The 18075-nt window shown below is 47.3% G+C and overlaps 1 protein-coding gene across 1 annotated transcript in view; it reads left to right on the top strand.

The window, feature by feature from the left end:
• Nucleotides 1-18075, top strand: part of LOC139048921 (3-phosphoinositide-dependent protein kinase 1-like) — a 76794-nt gene that overhangs the window by 19977 nt on the left and 38742 nt on the right. The gene's annotated exons all lie outside the window — the stretch shown is intronic.

Here is an 18075-nt window from a genome sequence, read left to right as displayed (position 1 = left end):
CAATTCAAATAAGTCTAAAACGCTGAAATTATTTATTGAAACAACCGCTGGACCGATTTGAATAAAATTTGTTGCAGTTGAAGGGTGCCGCAGCTAACTTTAGCCAGAGCTCAAAAATATGCCGATGAGCCAGGCGACACGACCAAATGCAGGTTGCTTACTATTGTATGGAGTAAGACACACTATTTTTGTATTCTGCCTAATTACATAATTAGCCAAGGTTAATTAACCAACTTCGGAAGCAACGAAGTTAGGCAAAAAAATTCCAATGAGAAAGTTGTAGAACGGTTTGCAAAACGTCCCATTAAACAGTTTAGGTAATAGTGTTTTCCCGCTTACTACAGATGTCCGCTAAAGATATCACGTGGTGTTTTTTCTTTTCTTTCGTGGGCATCCCGCAGTAAGCTGAAAAAACACTACTTAATAGTAGATAGGAAGTTAGAACTTATTTAATCGGGCGATTTGCAATGGCTCCACAACTTTCTAATTGGAATTTTTTTGCCTATCTCCGCTGCTTCCGAAGTTGGTTAATTAATCTGGACTAATTATGCAATTAAACAGAATAAAAGATAGTGTTAGTTACTTCATACAGTATTAAGCAACATGAATTTGGTCGCGTCCCCTTAGAGTGCGTCGGCATATTTTTAAACTCTGACTAAAGTTAGATGTATGTACAGTATGTACGCTTTCCAACTCGAACACAGTTTGCACAACAGACAATTTTGAGGTTTCGAAACGAAAAATTTGGGGTAACTCACCAAAATTTCATCTTTAAAAAGAAAATTCACGAGGAACAAATCATGGTTACTATCCTAGAATTCGCTATATCGGAGGTAATTACATGCGGTACTATGCTGCAATACGTGTGTCATTGGTGGCGCTCCCTTTGCGATCCCGCCTCCTTAGTTCTTACCCTCACGCGGGAGCTAACCGGTACTTTTAACACCACTTCCGCCAGGACCAGTTCGGAACCCTGCGCCATGCCTGCGACCAGAGGCTCAGCGTCTCGAAGGACAGCGTCTATCTCTTCGACCAGACATTGCGCCAGCGTCTCGAAGGACAGCGTCTGTCTATTCGACCAGACGCTGGGCCTCTGGTCGAAGGCAGTGAAGTTTCCTATTCTTTCTACGCCAAAAAAAAATTGCAGCGCCCTCAAGTTGAGCAGTTATATGGTTACGTACTTCTAATACTTAAAATATTGATAAGATTTAAGATAAAAGCCATACACTGCTAATGGCTATCTTTAACGACGTTTGTTTGCGGGTTACCATTCTCAAAAATTCTGAGGAATAATTGAGTCAAGAGCATAATATCCGGTTGAGCAACCTTGGCAGTTCAATACTGTAGCACTATAATCGAGTGTTTTACGTTAAGTCGTCTGGCGAGGAAACCTACTGCATTACGATAGTGATAATGCTTAATTTTCGACCAGCCTGGTACTTGTAGCCAGGCCATCAGAAGTATTAATTGAATGTGCATAGAATGTAGGTGCATGTGCATAGAACGAGGAATATGGGATTTATTTACAGTAGCTACATGAGAGCGTTACAGTCCATCAGTCTAGCATGACTGAAAGAGGAATGCACACTCAGCAGCCGCGCAACAGCTGCTTATAAACACTCTGTCCTCCCTAGATCCATGGGTGAGGGAAAACGGCTGTTCAACCTTCGACCAATGGGAGCGCCCAAAGTAATCGCCTTTAAAAGGAAGGTTGACACACTCGCTTCCGCACACGTTTCACTGAACACATCAAGATGAGAGGGTTTTTCACAGACAGAGGTCTTGGCCCGAGCAGGCGCCTCTTTGATCCCAGAGCTGACCCTGCAGACAGTGGCCGCCGCGTCTGTCCATTGACTGTGACCTCTTCTGGTGCCCGTGGGACCGCACCGCAAAACATCTCCCTCCAGGAGTTCCCCCCCTCCAAACAAACCGAGACGGCGACGACGAACCCACTAACAATATTTGGTCCGCCGACCGCGTCTAGACATGGTGGCACCGACGGGCGGTTGACGCGGCGCATTGTCGTCCTTACAAAGCGAGTCGCCGCAGCGGGCCGGGAGTGTTCGGAGGTCGCTTCTCCTCTAGATCGCCACCTCACAGTTGCAGCGGGCTTGGGAAAATTTTGCAGGTCGGCACCCTGCAGGCTGATCGTAACAACATGCAATGCTTCGTACTCTGTATATGTTATCTTCCTGGTGGAATTTTGCCGTCATTGTGACTCAAGTGTTCGTATCGTCTCTTGTTGAAGAAAACTCTCTGCTAAACGAATGTATTTATTGTGGGATGGCTGGAAGGCCTGTTATGCGGAAATCAGAAAGTGGGTCGCAGTCCGCGCTGTGAGAGTTGTTGGCCAGAGAAGCTGTAGTATCCCCTGATCCGATAAACCAAGGTGTCGCAGCCTTGAACTGGGTCCCGCCTAGCCTGACCACAACGCCGCTGTGCCTGTTGAGGTTGCTGTTACCGTCGCCACTCGTCGTATTCGCCCTGCTCTTCGGTTCTGAGCCGAGAGCGCTGACAACTCCATTATAACCGCGGTGGTTAGCGCAAGTAACGCCTTGAAAATTTATGCCGTCATGTATCAGGCGCCCCAGCCTTTCTGCACGTTTCAAGGCAATGCATTTGATGCGAAGAATGATGCGGGCGGTATACAGAAAACCGCCCGTTACTTCCTACGTGTCTCCATGCCTGCGACAGCAGGCGCCACTAGAAGTTCATTATCATCATCAGCGTCCTATTTGTATGTCCACATCAGCACAAAGGCCTCTCCCAGCGATCCCCGGAGTTGTCCGTGCCTTGCGCTAGCTCGTTGCAGCTTGAGCCTGCAAATATCCTAAGTTCGTCAGCCACTTGATTTTGTTTCGTCCTCGACTGCACTTCCCTTCCCTTGGCACCCATTCTGTAACTCGAATAGACCAACGGTTATCCGTCCTACGCATTACATGACCTGCTTGGCTCCATTTCATACTCTTAATGTCAACTATAGAATATTGGCTACCACCGTTTATCTCGAATTCACGCCGCTCGGTCCAGTCTCTTAATGTTGCTCCTAACATTTTTTAGAGCGCAGCTCTTTGGCGCCCATTCCTGCGTTTCGCGTCGCCGTCGTCGTTGTGCCTCGCCGTTGTCCCTCGCCGTAACCAGCTCCGTAGCCGGGGCCAGTGCGCTGCTCCAGCTGCGCGCGCTCCTGGCGCCATCTCTCGCGCACGGCGCGAGCCTTTGTGTTCCAACGCTCGTTGCGCCGTCCTTAACATTATTTTCAAAGTTTTTTTTACTAACTTCCATGTTCCCCTTAATATGACGCCAAAAGGCCAGTATTAAATCAGTTTTAGGCTGTCACGGTATACATTTTGGCGAGAAAATGACAAATTGCTAAAGAAAATTAATGTCAAACTTCTCTTGATCTCAAATTTGAAGTCGAGACCATCAGTGCTGGCGCGTCAGTGTAAAGTCACGAATTTAAAGGTATTTTCGTGTATTCGGACCGTTTTGGGGACGATATGCGAAATTCCGCGAGCAGGCTTTTCCGCTCGTCTGACTTGTCCTTACCAAGATGGCTGCGTTCCCGTCGGTAATACAGTCAAAGGTGAGACGTTCTTTTTTGAAAGCTTGGACGGTGCGGGGACATCATTGGCAGCAGGAATGATGTCACCAGCCAGCATGTCGACACCTCTTTGACATTTCTAGCACGAGGTCCGCCATGTTGGTTAGGTCAAACAAGGTGCTCGGAGAAGCGCACGCACTTTCAATGTCCCCTTATAGTTTGCAAAACTCGCCCGTTTGAGTCGGTAAACGATAGTTCAAGTCGGTAAGCGGTAAAACAGAACCGAACAGTGGACGCTGTAAAAATCCATGACCCCACGTCTAGGATGATGCCTGAACTCACAATGATGAACCTGATGAACCTGATGCTGAAACTGATGATGAACAACTTGTAGGGTGGCGTCACCACCTGCATTTCGTTTTCTCCTCTTTTCTGGCTTAGCAAGCCCCCTGGCACGTCTTGAAGGAGCGTAATTTACTAATGCAGCTTAACTACATATTCTTCTTGAGCGTTCACATTTCACTTAGCAATCCTCTTTGTGTTCGTTTAGGCGATATTGAAAACCTATATTTATCATTGTTGCTCTAACAAAGACACATATCTCGCGCGCATTCGGCAACGAAATGAATATCCGAAAGTTTCGCACATCGAACTCCGGAATCAGGCTCTAATCGAACCACCAAGAGTATTCGATTAGTAACGTGAACAGTGCGCGAGAACGACGACAAAATGAGCGCTTTCTTGTGCTTCCTCCACTCTTTGTTTAAATATTTCCTTCTTTCTTTTCTTTTTGGAGCCGCACACCTAGGACGAAGAACATCCGGCTCAAATTATTGCATAAGGTTTATTCTTTCTATCTCTCTGACGCACTGAGTGTCCCGTGTGCAATCACTGCTAAACTGATCGATTAGGGCTCAAATTTCCAATATGTTCGAAGAACCCCTCAGTAAAGGATGTTTCTATTCTCTCGTCGATTAGAGCGTCAGCGAATCCGAGTCGCCGAGGAGGCCATTGTTCTGTGCCACGGTTCAACAAAGGCGCAGCCGCGGTTGCTCAGTGGCTATGGTGTTAGGCTGCTGAGCACGAGGTCGCGGGATCGAATCCCGGCCACGGCAGCCGCATTTCGATGAGGGCTAAATGCGAAAACACCCGTGTACAAAGGCGCACCACGTCGTCTAAGCGATGTGAAGCTGCAGAGGAAATCGAGAAAGCGTTTACGCAATGGCATTTTTCCATCTCCGTAGTATGGCTGTCGTCTGCTGCTGCCGTCTGCTGCGGCGGTCGTCTGTTATATATGACGCTTGTTTTGCACAGGGCGCGCTCTTTGTTTGGAACTGTTTCATCATACGGGGTTTCGTAAAACCGTGTTTCGTAAAACGGCGTGCTGAATCTATAGGAACTGCGGAAGGTTGGCAGCGCTGTAGTTCTGCGTGTGCAGGCTACACAGATGAATACAAACATATGAGTTTCTAGGAATTTGTTGGTCGCCGTATGCGCATGATGAGGTATGTTTCTGACCGTCGCTCACAGGTGGCACGGACGTCAGTAATCTGCAATTTTCCCAGTTGCCGAAAGAAACCCGTCATATCCACGTAGGAGGCTGGTTGTCGTCGAAGAAGTTTTGCTTGGCAGAATTAATGATCTGGAGGTATTTAACGAGCTGTTATGCTTCAGAGTACGTCCGTTGGCAGACAGACAAGACAATGAATTAATGACTGCATGTTCTCTTTTCTCAACTATATACTACTACTACTACTACACCTACTCGAGCGAGCGTAAGGAATGCAGTGATTAACTGTCTGCAAACAAAAATTTTGATTGATACAGCAGCGATTGTGGAAAGATCGTTGTTTCAGACTGCACCGCAAACGTCTGCCGATGTCTTCACTGTATGGGTGGTAAGGCCCTATTGTTTCGTACCCCTTTTGAGGCAATCGAGAGCAGACGTTTTATGAGTGACAAGTGTGGAATACCCCACACGCCATTAGAATGAATAATTTTGGTCGGAATTTCCTCCGCGTTACAGTGCGTTGATCGTGTGCGTGCGTGCGTGCGTGCGTGCAACAACTTGTGCGCCAGTTGGAGACGAACCCACAACCTCCGCATGACGCGTACGCTGCTTACCAAGAGAGCTACATACAACGGCACCTGCTGGTCACTTGAGTACTAGTTGATTGATTGAGTGAATAAACGTTTATTGAAGCATTCGTTGCATTTGTTTCTGACCGGCTTCCACAGTCCAGGGGCGGTATTCTGTAAGAGTCCACCTGGTGGACTGTCCATTTCGGCCGCTGCTGATTGGATGCAGTTGTACGAGCGAGGAGGAGTGGAGCGGCTCCAGCCAATCAGCAGCGGCCGAAATGGACAGTCCACTAGGTGGACTCCTACAGAATATTACCCCAGGAAGCCGTGGTCATTACTTGCTTTCGCCGCCCTGTTGATAAGCCAGAAGCTAAAAAGAAAAAAAAGTGGTGGGTAACGTTACAGAAACAGTTACTCATAAGAATATATATTTGTTAACAATATCAAGGTCTAGAGCTGACACGCTAGTGAGATTTCTGTAACGTGTGCCAGTCTGTGATTCGCTTACGGTAGCTCTGGAGGTTCGAAGCACAAAGGGCGTTCTGGCGCAGAGAAAGAAGAAGAATCAGTGTTTGAAATTACTATTGTTTTACCGCGCGTGTAACTTTCGCACTCCTTTTGGGTTCGTTTTGCGTTAACACATGTCATGCATGGTTCAAACGGGCGTTACAGAGTGTTTTAGCAAACAACGCTGCGAATTTCGCTGCCGCTGTCCCGGCAAGTAAGATCGGACTTCAAGCACTCTGTTAACACCACTCTAATGGAAGGTGTAGAAACTCTGTATACCTACGTAACTACCAGTTTCAGCTTATTTGGCGTTTGACTGACCTGTGATACACTGTGTAATAGTCTAGTAGGCCTTGAAGACAACGGCTAGGTTTGAAGATGCGCTGCAATAGGCGGCTCGGCGCCATAGCGTCGTTGGCGTCGTCTGTTGCGGCAGCTGGCAGAAAAAGAAAACTCCGCAGCAGGCCAACGTGCGTCACCGCGCAAACATAACGAATGACGTATCTGCCAGAGGAAGAGCAATTCGGCTAATGTGGTGACGTCACCGAACGAGACGGGCGTGCAGCAGAGAGAGAAAGATGACTCAGCAGCCTGTATCACGTGGGAACTGGGAGAATACGCGAATCGTAGTCTGATGTATCGCGTCGTCTGCTGCTGACCCATGTCCGGAGTAAAGCCACGCGGCACTGCGCAAACGTAGCCCGTGACGTCACCGACAGAAGAAGGCGAATGAATTCCTCGAACATGACGTCATGGATCGCCTGCGGCAGTCCCAGGCAGAAGCGTGCCTCAACACGTGCGTGCATGCCTGCGCGAATCGTATTTTTGCTGGCGTCGTCTGCTGCGCGCACGCGAGCGGGACAGCTGTTGGCCATAGCTTCTCAAGTTGCACAATGGGCAGGCAAGAAGGCAAATAAAAGAATGGCGGTAACCTGACGTCAGGGATCGGTTTATTGGCCATTTTGCTTTCTCCGCGGCTGCGTCAGCAGGTAACGCACTGCCAGATGCACGGCTGAAGCTATTGACGTCACCGTTTGTTGCCGGCTCAAAGCTTTCGCGTCGTCTGCGACCATGCGGGGATAGCAGACGCTCTTTCCCTGTACGGTCGTCTGCATCCGAAGACTGCACAGTGTAGCGCTCTTATTTATTCTCGTTTCAGCTTGTTTCGTTGGCGTGCTTATAGAATCACCCTCGCGGCCACCGCGTTTCCTACAAAAATTACTAAGAAGGAAATCGGCCGATGTGTCACGTCTGCGGGACCTGCAAGTATGTTGGTTCGCCTAGAAGAAATAAGAAAAAAGTTATGGGAAGGGCGTTGATTCACCTAAACTTCGTTCTTCTGGCTTCAAACGGCTTTGTGACTTGGCAATTAAATCGTTGATCATTTTCGGCAAGGTACTGCGCATTATAAGTGCGACAGTTCCCAAATTGCTTATGCATTCTAAGTGCTTTGCTGTGTTTAGAAAAACTACGATTGCTTGGACATTCAGAAAGATAAAGAGATATAGATAACGCCTCACAAGTACGTCCGAAGTCACAAGCATGGGATGAATCGATGCTCGTGCTAGAAATCATTCTCATTGTGATTGAACGAAGGCGCCGGGACATTTTTGTCCCTTTTGTGATGTTGGTGTGCTCAGCGCCAAGACGACGACCAGACATCTGCCCCGCCCTGTCATGACAGGTATACATACACATACCAGAGGAGTTGCGCAGATTCACCCGCGCAAGGTAATTGAAGAGCCTTTGCTCTTCGACCAACTACAACACAACCGACAAGCACCGTAGAAAGAATTAAATTACAGCTGTTACTCGGACACCAAAGTGCACCGTGTTTCCTTTGCAGAAGCGTTGATGCAAGATGGGAAGGCTTGTACTGGAGCCTTGTAACCGTCATCATTTCATCTTCTCGATACTGCACTGTACCCATGCACAACATCTATACGCGTGACCATTACTGAATGTACGGACGAACACCATGTGCGGGTAGGGCTCTGCAAGGTATGTCCAGGGGCGAAGCGGCAGGAGCCGATGGCATAACAGAAGATGCAGTAAAAGATGGACGGGACGTTGTACTCGAATGGCTTGCTAATGTTTTTGCTAACTGAAGAAGTATAGCCACATCAAGTTCATTATATTAAAGCTCAGAATTCCAAGCTTGATTCACCGAGTCCCTTAGCCCATCGTTTCCAATAGGCGCACACTACCGTCATCGTATATAGCCGTTGCCCTCAGAGCACATCGTGCAGTTTTAACCCCGCCATAAGGTAAAGGTAAAAACTTATGCAGGAACCACCGAAGATGAATCTTAGTGGTGTACGAAAAGTGGTTTCTGAGACCGATTCGAATGCGAATCGAATAGCGACAGAAGCGAATCGAATAGGATATCGAATGCTTTCGGAATAGTATTTCGAAGACTGAATAGCCGTTATCACAAGTAATGTAATACGATGTTCACATCCCAGTATCGTTAAAGTTAGCGAGTTTCAATCATTGCCAACTACGGTATGGAGTATTCCTTATTAAAAGCACGAATGGAGCATTAGGAGCACAAACAAGTTGCTTTCTTCGGTTGTCGAGGGCTCTTCAGAGAGTGCGAATGACCGCTGTAAAGTCAGTAAAGTATGGCTACCTAAGCGACGCCTGCAGCCTGCCACAATAAGCGTGTTCTCATTTTTCTATGTCGATACTATGCCTGCGGGAGTGGAAATTTACCCCACTTTTGCTCCAATATTATGTTTAACCATGGGCGCAGTTGACGTTCTGAAACATCTAAAAGTATTCGACAAAACATTCGCAGTTACGAATATCGACTGTTCGAATCCGAAAACCGAATCGCATGGGACACCGGCCGTTCGATTCGTTATTTCGAATGTTTCGAATCTTAGACGATTGTCAAAGTGAGCTAATAGCTGTCCGAATCCGCCGAATATGTTTATCTGCGAAATTCGTTGTCTCTACGCTTACTCTTCACGTATCCTCTGCGTGCGGTCACTGCGTCCGCAGACAAAACGTTCGCAGTTACGAATATCGACTGTTCGAATCCGAAAACCGAATCGCATGGGACACCGGCCGTTCGATTCGTTATTTCGAAAGTTTCGAATCTTTGGCGATTGTCAAAGTGAGCTAATAGCTGTCCGAATCCGCCGAATATGCTTATCTGCGAAATTCTTTGGCTCTATACGCTTATTCTTCGCGTATCCTCTGCGTGCGGTCGTTGCTTCCACATAACTCACGCCGAGGCCCGCTTCGCTTTTTGATCGACTTCTGTTCCTCGTCTGCCGCAGACGTCGAAGCAGCACGCGGTGGGCTGGCCGCTTCGCCGACCCGTGAAGTTCGCCAACCTCGAGCGTGACGTCTAGCGTGACGTCTAGCGTGACGTCTATAGCGTAACGCCTAAGCTGCCGGGGATGGCTCCGCCTCGGCGGCTGCCCCATCCTACTCATCATGCCGTACGACGCTAACCTCTCCTCATTCTGTCAGAGGAGAAATTCCGGCCCGCCGACCACGGAAACGAGGGCTAGAGCCCAAGAGAGTAAAATAATTTACACCCTTCAAAGTGAAAAAAGGGTGTAACTGTGTCTATGGTGTGTAAGGGTCTAAGGGGGTAAATGTGTCTGCTATATAAATCACACCCTAATGGTGTCAATTCCTTAGGGTGTGATTTATATACACTCTTAAAACGGTTGTACCCTTTGGGGTGTATATTTGTCCCACAACAATAATCGTCATCAGCCTTGCTTGCGTTTCCTTTCTTGAAAACTCTGCGCTCGCTACTTTCCTGTCGAGAATGCTGCGTCACACTGATAACGCGCATGCCGTTCGTGACTGGAAAGTGCCGGGCTCGCCGCGTTAAAGAAAGGAAACGCGGGCAGCACGGATGACGATTATTGTTGTGGGACAAGATACGCCCCAAAGGGTGTAAATTTTTCTAAGAGTGTAGCTGACAGCCTAAGGGAGCGAGTTATAGACACATTTACACCCTTTTATCACTTTGAAGGGTGTAAATTACTTTACAGTGATAGGAGGGGCGGGTGAATTAACTTTCAAGTTTTGGATACGAATCGAATTCGAGACGCTGTGACTATTCATAAAGGGAAAATCAGACGTCCACCCGTTCCTAGCGATTGCTTCAAAGGAAATCCATACGGGTTCCTCGAAAGAAAAGCCTCGCAGTTAAAGAACAATTGGTCCTGGTCCGGCGCCCGAACAAGGGACCACCGCCTTTCCGGGGCAGCAGCTCTACCATCCGAGTTAACCAGGCGGCTAGCAGATGGCAGGGCGAAGTAGAATTTGTTAAAAACTCGAAGCAAAGGCAAGAATTTGACGTATAATAGTTGTGCGGAAACCCGCAAGGTGGAGAGAAGTAATTATTAAAGGGAGAATTAGACATCCACTCGTTCGTAGCAACTGCTACAAGTGCAATTGCTACAAAGGCTACAATTGCTCCACCTTGCGGGTTTCCGCAGAACTATTACCTCAAAGTCTGACTGTTCGCATTCGAAAAAGGGACTATTCGCGGTGTTTTCGAATGTCGAAACTAACCAATTATTTTCCAAACAACGGAATCATAAAGTCTGGTTATTGTTCTTCGTCTGCTAAACAAAAGTGTACGGCACTCATCAGAAGTAAGTCAACGACAAAATTTCTCGAAGCAAGGTACGAACAAAGATGTGTAAAACCAACTTTGTTTTCCGTTTTCCGGCTGAAGCCTAGACGATCAACCTGTGATTGTTGCTTGTGGTATGTCATTTAGTGTTTCATGCAGTTCAGGTACGTAATTGTTTGTCACGCTACAACGTATTACTAACGTGGTCTTTATTCTGTCCTCGATTAGTACCTCTTTCATAATTTTCTTTCAGAGGGTCTGACAGTTCCCTTGCATACTGTTCTAGTATTTTCCGCTCTTTCATTTTGATTTCCGTTTCTTTCTTTCTTTTTACTTTATCGCTTCTCCTCTTCGAATAAAAATTTCTCTCATGGTACCTCCTGCCGCTCGGTTCTTGGCCTATCCCCCTTGTAGTGTGTACGTGCCATAAACATGGAGCATCATCGTCATCCTGATTGTTCACTAACGTAAAATAGTCGCAAGCACTTGTATTGTTCCGTCGCGTTCCACAAGCAGCGCTTCAGTTGCCCTGTAGAAATATTTAGCCTCGGTTCCAGCATCAATTTGCATCGGAGAACTGACTCTCGCCTAAGCGGCTGAGACTAGAACGCCGAGCCAGCACCTGGCCTAGCCTATATCGGTAGGGGTACAAGGATAGGCAGTGTCACGGAATCACGTCTGCAAGGAGACTGTTGTCGTGGTATTAATTAAACTACTTACGGCTGCAAGGTCACCTAAATATACGCTATAGCAACACATTGAGGAAACTAGATGATTGTCCTCTGCGTAGGAACAGACGGTAATAGAACACCGTCCCCGCACATCATCGGCTCAGAAGGCAGTGAATTCACTTTTGTTCTTTCTTAGAACGACTGGTTTGTACGAGCGGCTTTGTCTCTAGTACTGTCCATGCACGTCTCTATATCCTCTCTATCTTCCTTCCCTCTCTTCCCCTTCTCCCTTCCCCCAGCGTAGGGTAGCCAACCGGACTCTTGACTGGTTAAGATCCCTGCCTTCTCTCTCTCTCTCTCTCTCTCTCTCTCATGCGTAGGTCTGGCGCTTTGTGATGATGATGATGAAATGTGGATTAGCCCTTTGCATCGGGCTGGCAAATCTAACATGCCCTAGCCGGCCGTGATTATGATGATGATTAATATTTATTGGCATAACCTTTCAAACTGGGCGGTGACAAATAGTCACCTAGCCTGCTTTAATTGATCAGGTATGTTGCACACATGTTTTTAATTCTAAACATTTTTGTATACGTCTCGTTAATCCTTTGTCTCTTCCTCAAAACTTTCTTATCTATCCTGTACCGATACCGGTCGTATCAATCTTTGCCTGTATTTTTTCCTCCAAACGTATCTTGCTCAAGACGTCTCTTGCTTACCTAGACTGCTGACCGGTGGACGCTTTCGCGCACTTTAATTCCAAGCGCTTCTGGAAGGTGCGCGTTGCCTACGGGCCTCACTGGGGGAAATCCCCTTCGCATTCCGTTAAGGATGCAATCAGTGCGGGCAGCGCCTCTGGTGCGAGTTTGCGGGCCCAACGCACGCGGCCTCCGAGAGCAACGGCGTCTGCGCGCACATCTCAGGGGCCACGGAAACCAACACGACACTTTGTGTGCCTGACGAAGAAGAAGAAGAAAGAAGTCATTACTAAGAGGACTATTTAGCTTCCTCTTATTTTATTTACTTTTATCTTGGGGGCCTTATTTACTAAAGCGAAACTTTGTTTGCACAGGCATGGTTTTGCCTGTGTCGGTCAGTTGGTCGGTCGCTTATAGGTCGCTGGTAGGATTCTCGCCGCACAGGTTCCCCTCACTCTCAAAAAACGAACAAGAAGGAAGAAGACAGCGTCCAGCGGCGGGATTCAAACCTCGGACGCCCAGTGCAGCAGCTCGGCGCTCTAACCGTTAGGCCGCAATTGCTTTTTTTTTCCTTTATTATCACTTGGCCACAATCGCACGTATACGGATCTCGTGCCAGCTCAAACTATAGCTCTTGCAGATGGTCGCCACGTGTTGTTGTTTTTGTTGTTGTTGTTGAAGATAATGAATTCCATGCCGTGGAAACCTGCCCTCAACGGATGGTTGGCCAAGAAGCGGGCAGGTAGATATCGCGCCAACTATATATACATTTCTTTGAGGTGTCGCCACCGTGGTGTTGCAGCCGACTACAATTTCCACGCCATGGCACACATACCCACCGCGAGGGACGGGCAAGTTCAGTGGCCGGCGCACTTAAAATATGTCAGAATAAATGAAGAAAGCAAGCAATTGATAAGATTTCTCACATTGTAACAGGTTTGTCACGGGTGAGTGAGAGCGCATGCGCGCGCGCCACCAGTTCCATTTGTGACAAAGACGCGGAAACGGATTGGCAAAATTTGCGGCACTTAATCACCCACTTCGCGAAAACTTAGCTTCACGTATATAGATTCCAACGTGTGCGTCGAATCTGCGTATTTTTTAGCTTCCCATCATCAGCATCATCATCATCATCATCATCATCATCATCATCAGCCTGGTTAAGCGCACTGCAGGGCAAAGGCCTCTCCCATACTTCTCCAACTACCCCGGTCATGTACTAATAGTGGCCATGTTGTCCCTGCAAACTTCTTAATCTCATCCAGCCTCCTAACTTTCTGCCGCCTTCTGCTACGCTTCCCTTCCCTTGCAATCCATTCCGTAACTCTCGATGACCGTCGGGTACCCATGCCCCCCATTCCTTTTTCTTGAGTTGAACTAAGATATCATTAACTCGCGTTTGTTCCCTTACCTTCCTATATATATATATATATGTATATATATACACACACATATGTTTGTTCAAACATTATACTTGACCTACTGAATGTGTATACGAATTCTCGATGTGCTTCGCGCGAATACGCATCCTAATTACGCGGAAAATTTCGTTTCGTGATGGTTACTTTCTTTTTCTTCTCCAAAATCGAGCGACATTACTTAAAACTACTTACGGCCACAAGACCATCTAAAAATACGCTGTAGCAATAAACGTCGTCACTGCGACAGACGCGTTGCAATGTGAGGGAAAATGTCTGGCATTGGAATGTTTTTTGTCCTGCACTTGACCTTTTTCTCTTAAGTTATAAGGTCGCCTGATTGTCATGATTTTCCTTTCCGAGTTGAGTTTATTCCAGTAAAAGCTACAGCTCTACGTAAATTAAATCTTCCAACTGTACATTGGCTGCTACAGTTACCGACTAGCTATCTCTGTGCACTTCATTAATAGATAGATAGATAGATAGATAGATAGATAGATAGATAGATAGATAGATAGATAGATAGATAGATAGATAGATAGATAGATAGATAGATAGATAGATAGATAGATAGATAGATAGATAGATAGATAGATAGATAGATAGATAGATAGATAGATAGATAGATAGATAGATAGATAGATAGATAGATAGATAGATAGATAGATAGATAGATAGATAGATAGATAGATAGATAGATAGATAGATAGATAGATAGATAGATAGATAGATAGATAGATAGATAAACGGGCAGGGCTTATAGTTTGACCTTGAAGCTCCGCGAAATTGTGTGTGTACGAGTTTCGAGTGCAGAGAAATCAGCTCCACGGGTTGTGTACCGGATGAAGACCAGACGACAGCGGCAGTGGCACTGGCGGTTCGTTATCACCTTGGAATGTGCGGATCCGTCCGGTGTGCTGCAGCTTGCCTTCCTCTAACCGGCCTACCCTTACTTTGGCTCAATATACAGACTTTTCTTCACCGTTTGGTGGGATTGGATGGGATAGATGATATGGATGGATGGACGGACGGACGGACGGACGGACGGACGGACGGACGGACGGACGGACGGACGGACGGACGGATGGATGGATGGATGGATGGATGGATGGATGGACGGACGGACGGACGGACGGACGGAGGGACGGACGGACGGACAACAATGGGCGTCGCCTTGCGGCACACTCCTCGCTGTTTTACAACTTTCAGCGCACGTCACGGCGGCTACATGTATAGCTTTCGGATGCGCGTTCAATTGTGAAAGCATATACATTCTCAGACCCAGTATACACTCCCTACTTCTCCAGATTATGAGCATGTCGCATTTCCCTGGCGTACGTATAGGGAATTCTCAAACGCAAGCTATAGGATGCTTGAGGATGTCGCTCGCAAAATTGCGTTGCCGCATTCACCCTCCCTGAACCTCCGCTTACGCAGGTCAGGTTTGGTGAAGAAGCAATTCATCACTTCCTTCTGTCTCTCGTCGCCGCTTTATACAAACTGAAAGGAAGAGGACGTTTGAGTTATACCCTTCCTAGTATTTGACCTGGATTAATTAGCGGGACATGTTACTCTTTCGTATCGGGCCTCGTGCAGAGTGTCATTCATTCTCGGAGAGATTTGCTCCGCTGTTCAGGAATTTCTTATTGAGTCCAGCCAAAAGACCTCACAACAACATCTTTTTTTTTTTAAATTGACGGCCTAAGTAAAATATCTGCTTCCTACAGTTATAATATCTTAACTAGTTCTATGCTTTTTTTTGTAGTGCAGGAAACCTTTTGAAATTGAATGCATTGATTGCCGAGTTCTCCTTTCCCATGCATGTATATATAGGAGCCCCCGAGCTAAAGTCGTGCGCAGTTTCGAGTAGGCACGAAGATTGAGAGTAAAACAAAACTGCAAGTCTGCTTTTCATCTAGGCTCCCTATAGAGCAAAACCGCGCTAACAGCAACGTTTACAACAACACGAGTAGTGATTCAGCAGCATATGTACAAACGATCACGTGATACAGGTCAACTACGCGAGGTTAAGGACCTGGACAAACTGTATAAGTAGGCTCCTTCGTATTCGGGTGCTACCTTTAAAGAGGAAAGCACCAAAGAAAAATCGGGGAAGGGGGGGAGGGGGGGGGGGAGTCTTTCTCTGGCAGGTTACAGTTCGTGATTTTCCTGGTAACCTTTTCGACGAACGGTCAACACAGGCAGCGGTCTCCTTTTGGACACAGACGCTCTATGCTTAAACAAGCGAAGTCATACACAGGAATGTGTAAAAGCAAAGATATCTAATCGCAAATCACGTGACGAACTCCTCTCTACAAAGACTCGTTATCACGCATAATTATACACTTTAAGGAAACCAGATTAACAAAAGCAACAAATAGAAACGGCTTTGGCAATGTCTGCTATGCCTTGTTCTCTGCACTTTTTAACAAAGGCAACAAAAAAAGAAAGAAGCACCAAAAGATGTACGCACGGACTAGCTTCACCGGAAATGTGATGCTTTTCCTCAACTAGCAAACTCCTTGTCGATGCGTAATATCGTATATATGTATTGGGAGTATCTCTGCGTGTATCCTATATAGTAGACCCAGCGAGCGCTTCGTCCTTGTCTGTTTTTGATCCCATTTTACTGGTTCACAGTGCACGCTCCTGCAACAAAACTATTGGAACACACCAGCCAGGCAAATCAGCCGTCCTCCTGCGAACGTATAACGCTGTCGCGTAAACATCCTCTCAAAGTCGCAGCTCTCGCTCGCAACGCGTTATGATTCGCTTCGTAGCCGTCACCGCCGTTCACGCGCGTGCGCGACGCGCGGGAAACGCGACGCAATGCGCCGCTGTCGCATTTATGTAAACACGCGGCTACTAAAAAAAAAAATGGCTGTGGCTTAGGTAAGGTTAAGCCCAGGATGCGAAGCATACTAGCCTTTATTTTAGTTGTTGAACCACTGTTTAGCCTGGTGAACTGCTGTTGCTTGGCTATATTTGGTTCGGCTAGACGAAGAAACAACTCATGCATTACTTCTTCGCCTTCAAGAGTGGAACGCGACAGCGTTCCCGTCGACCCGCCAAGGGGTGTAAGACAATGGGCTACAGGGCAGCGACTACGCGCCCCGCATTGGACGCGGTGAGCGTCGAGCAAAGCAGCGTTCGGCGCGGCAACGAAATGTGCGCCTGAGCAAGAGACGCACGCCTTAGAAACAGCGCGTTTCTAAGGCAACACCGCATTCACTAGAGGCGCTTTTGTACCGCTTTGAAGCGTTGTACTCGTGGCTCAGTGGTAGCGTCTCCGTCCCACACTCCGGAGACCCTGGTTCGATTCCCACCCAGCCCGTCTTGCAAGAGTTGAGCCAAAGCCACTTCTCCTCTGTCGTGACGTCACGGTGTCACGTGATTTCATGGTCACCGCCGCGCCTGAGGAGCTGGGTTGAGCCCTCGTAATATGCTTCGCATAAAAGAAAGCAACAAGCTTTCGTTCACTCAACGCGGCAGGCGCTTAATATATTATTTCTTTCTACATATGCCGGTTCTCGCGTAATAATCGTATGTTAATAATGTTCATATAATAACGTTATTAATATGTGAATGTCTTAGGAGATAATAATTTTGAAAGTGTCCGACGAAATGCATTGTCGTTGCGGTTACTTAAGCTTGTCCTCCCTGCGTGGAGTGAGCCTAACCGACTCTGCAGGCATATTTACCAAAGTTGTTCTCTCTCTCTCTCTCTGTGCTTGAGTGCATAGAGCAGCGTTTTCTTTAAAAAGCTAGTGGAGCAACAGTGCATTTTTTACCGCGAGTTTGACAGCACCATGTCTCCAAGCCGGTGCCATCCTCTGAATTCGTACCAAGTGGATATGCGTATGGTATCATCATCATCATCCCGGCTATGCCTACTGCAGGGCAAAGGCCTCTCCCATACTACTCCAACTACAGTATATTATCGGTATATAACTCACACCCTTACACTCAAAGGTTGTAAACGATGTCGTTGCACCCCTTGGGTGTGTGAGGTTGCGAGTTAAATATCGATTTACAGCCCCATTCACATTTGAGGGCGCAAATTATTTTGCTGCACACGTAGCAGGCGTCTCACAACGCTATAGCGTAGGGCCCCTAGATAAAACAAAAACAAAAGCTTGTTTTATCTAGGTTCCTTTCGCTCGCGTGATATGGAGCGTCACACCTCTTCGGCGTGCGATAAGAGACCGACGGGGTAGACAGTCGGCATTCAACGGTGAAATATTTGAATAACGATAACTCGACGGTTACTGTCAATTCCGCTCAGACCAGAATACACGCTGCAGCTGCTCACAACGTATACCCGGTGCTGGAGAGGGGGCACATCAAGCAAGTGATCCCTCCCCCCTCCCTTCCTCACTGAAAAAAAAAAAAATCCGGACTACGTTTTTGCTTTTAGCATGCGTGAGCACTACGAACATGCCAACGGTGCGTCAATGCGCATTGCGCAATGCGCATGCGCATTGCGTCGATGGCGGGGCATCACTACGGAGGCGGCGCCAACGGCTTGAATGCGGCTCCAGCGACCGTG

This window comes from Dermacentor albipictus, chromosome 8, assembly GCF_038994185.2.
Source record: "Dermacentor albipictus isolate Rhodes 1998 colony chromosome 8, USDA_Dalb.pri_finalv2, whole genome shotgun sequence".
Lineage (NCBI taxonomy): Eukaryota > Metazoa > Arthropoda > Arachnida > Ixodida > Ixodidae > Dermacentor > Dermacentor albipictus.
Note: the sequence above shows the minus strand (reverse complement) of the source record. Positions and strands in the feature narration are given on the sequence as shown.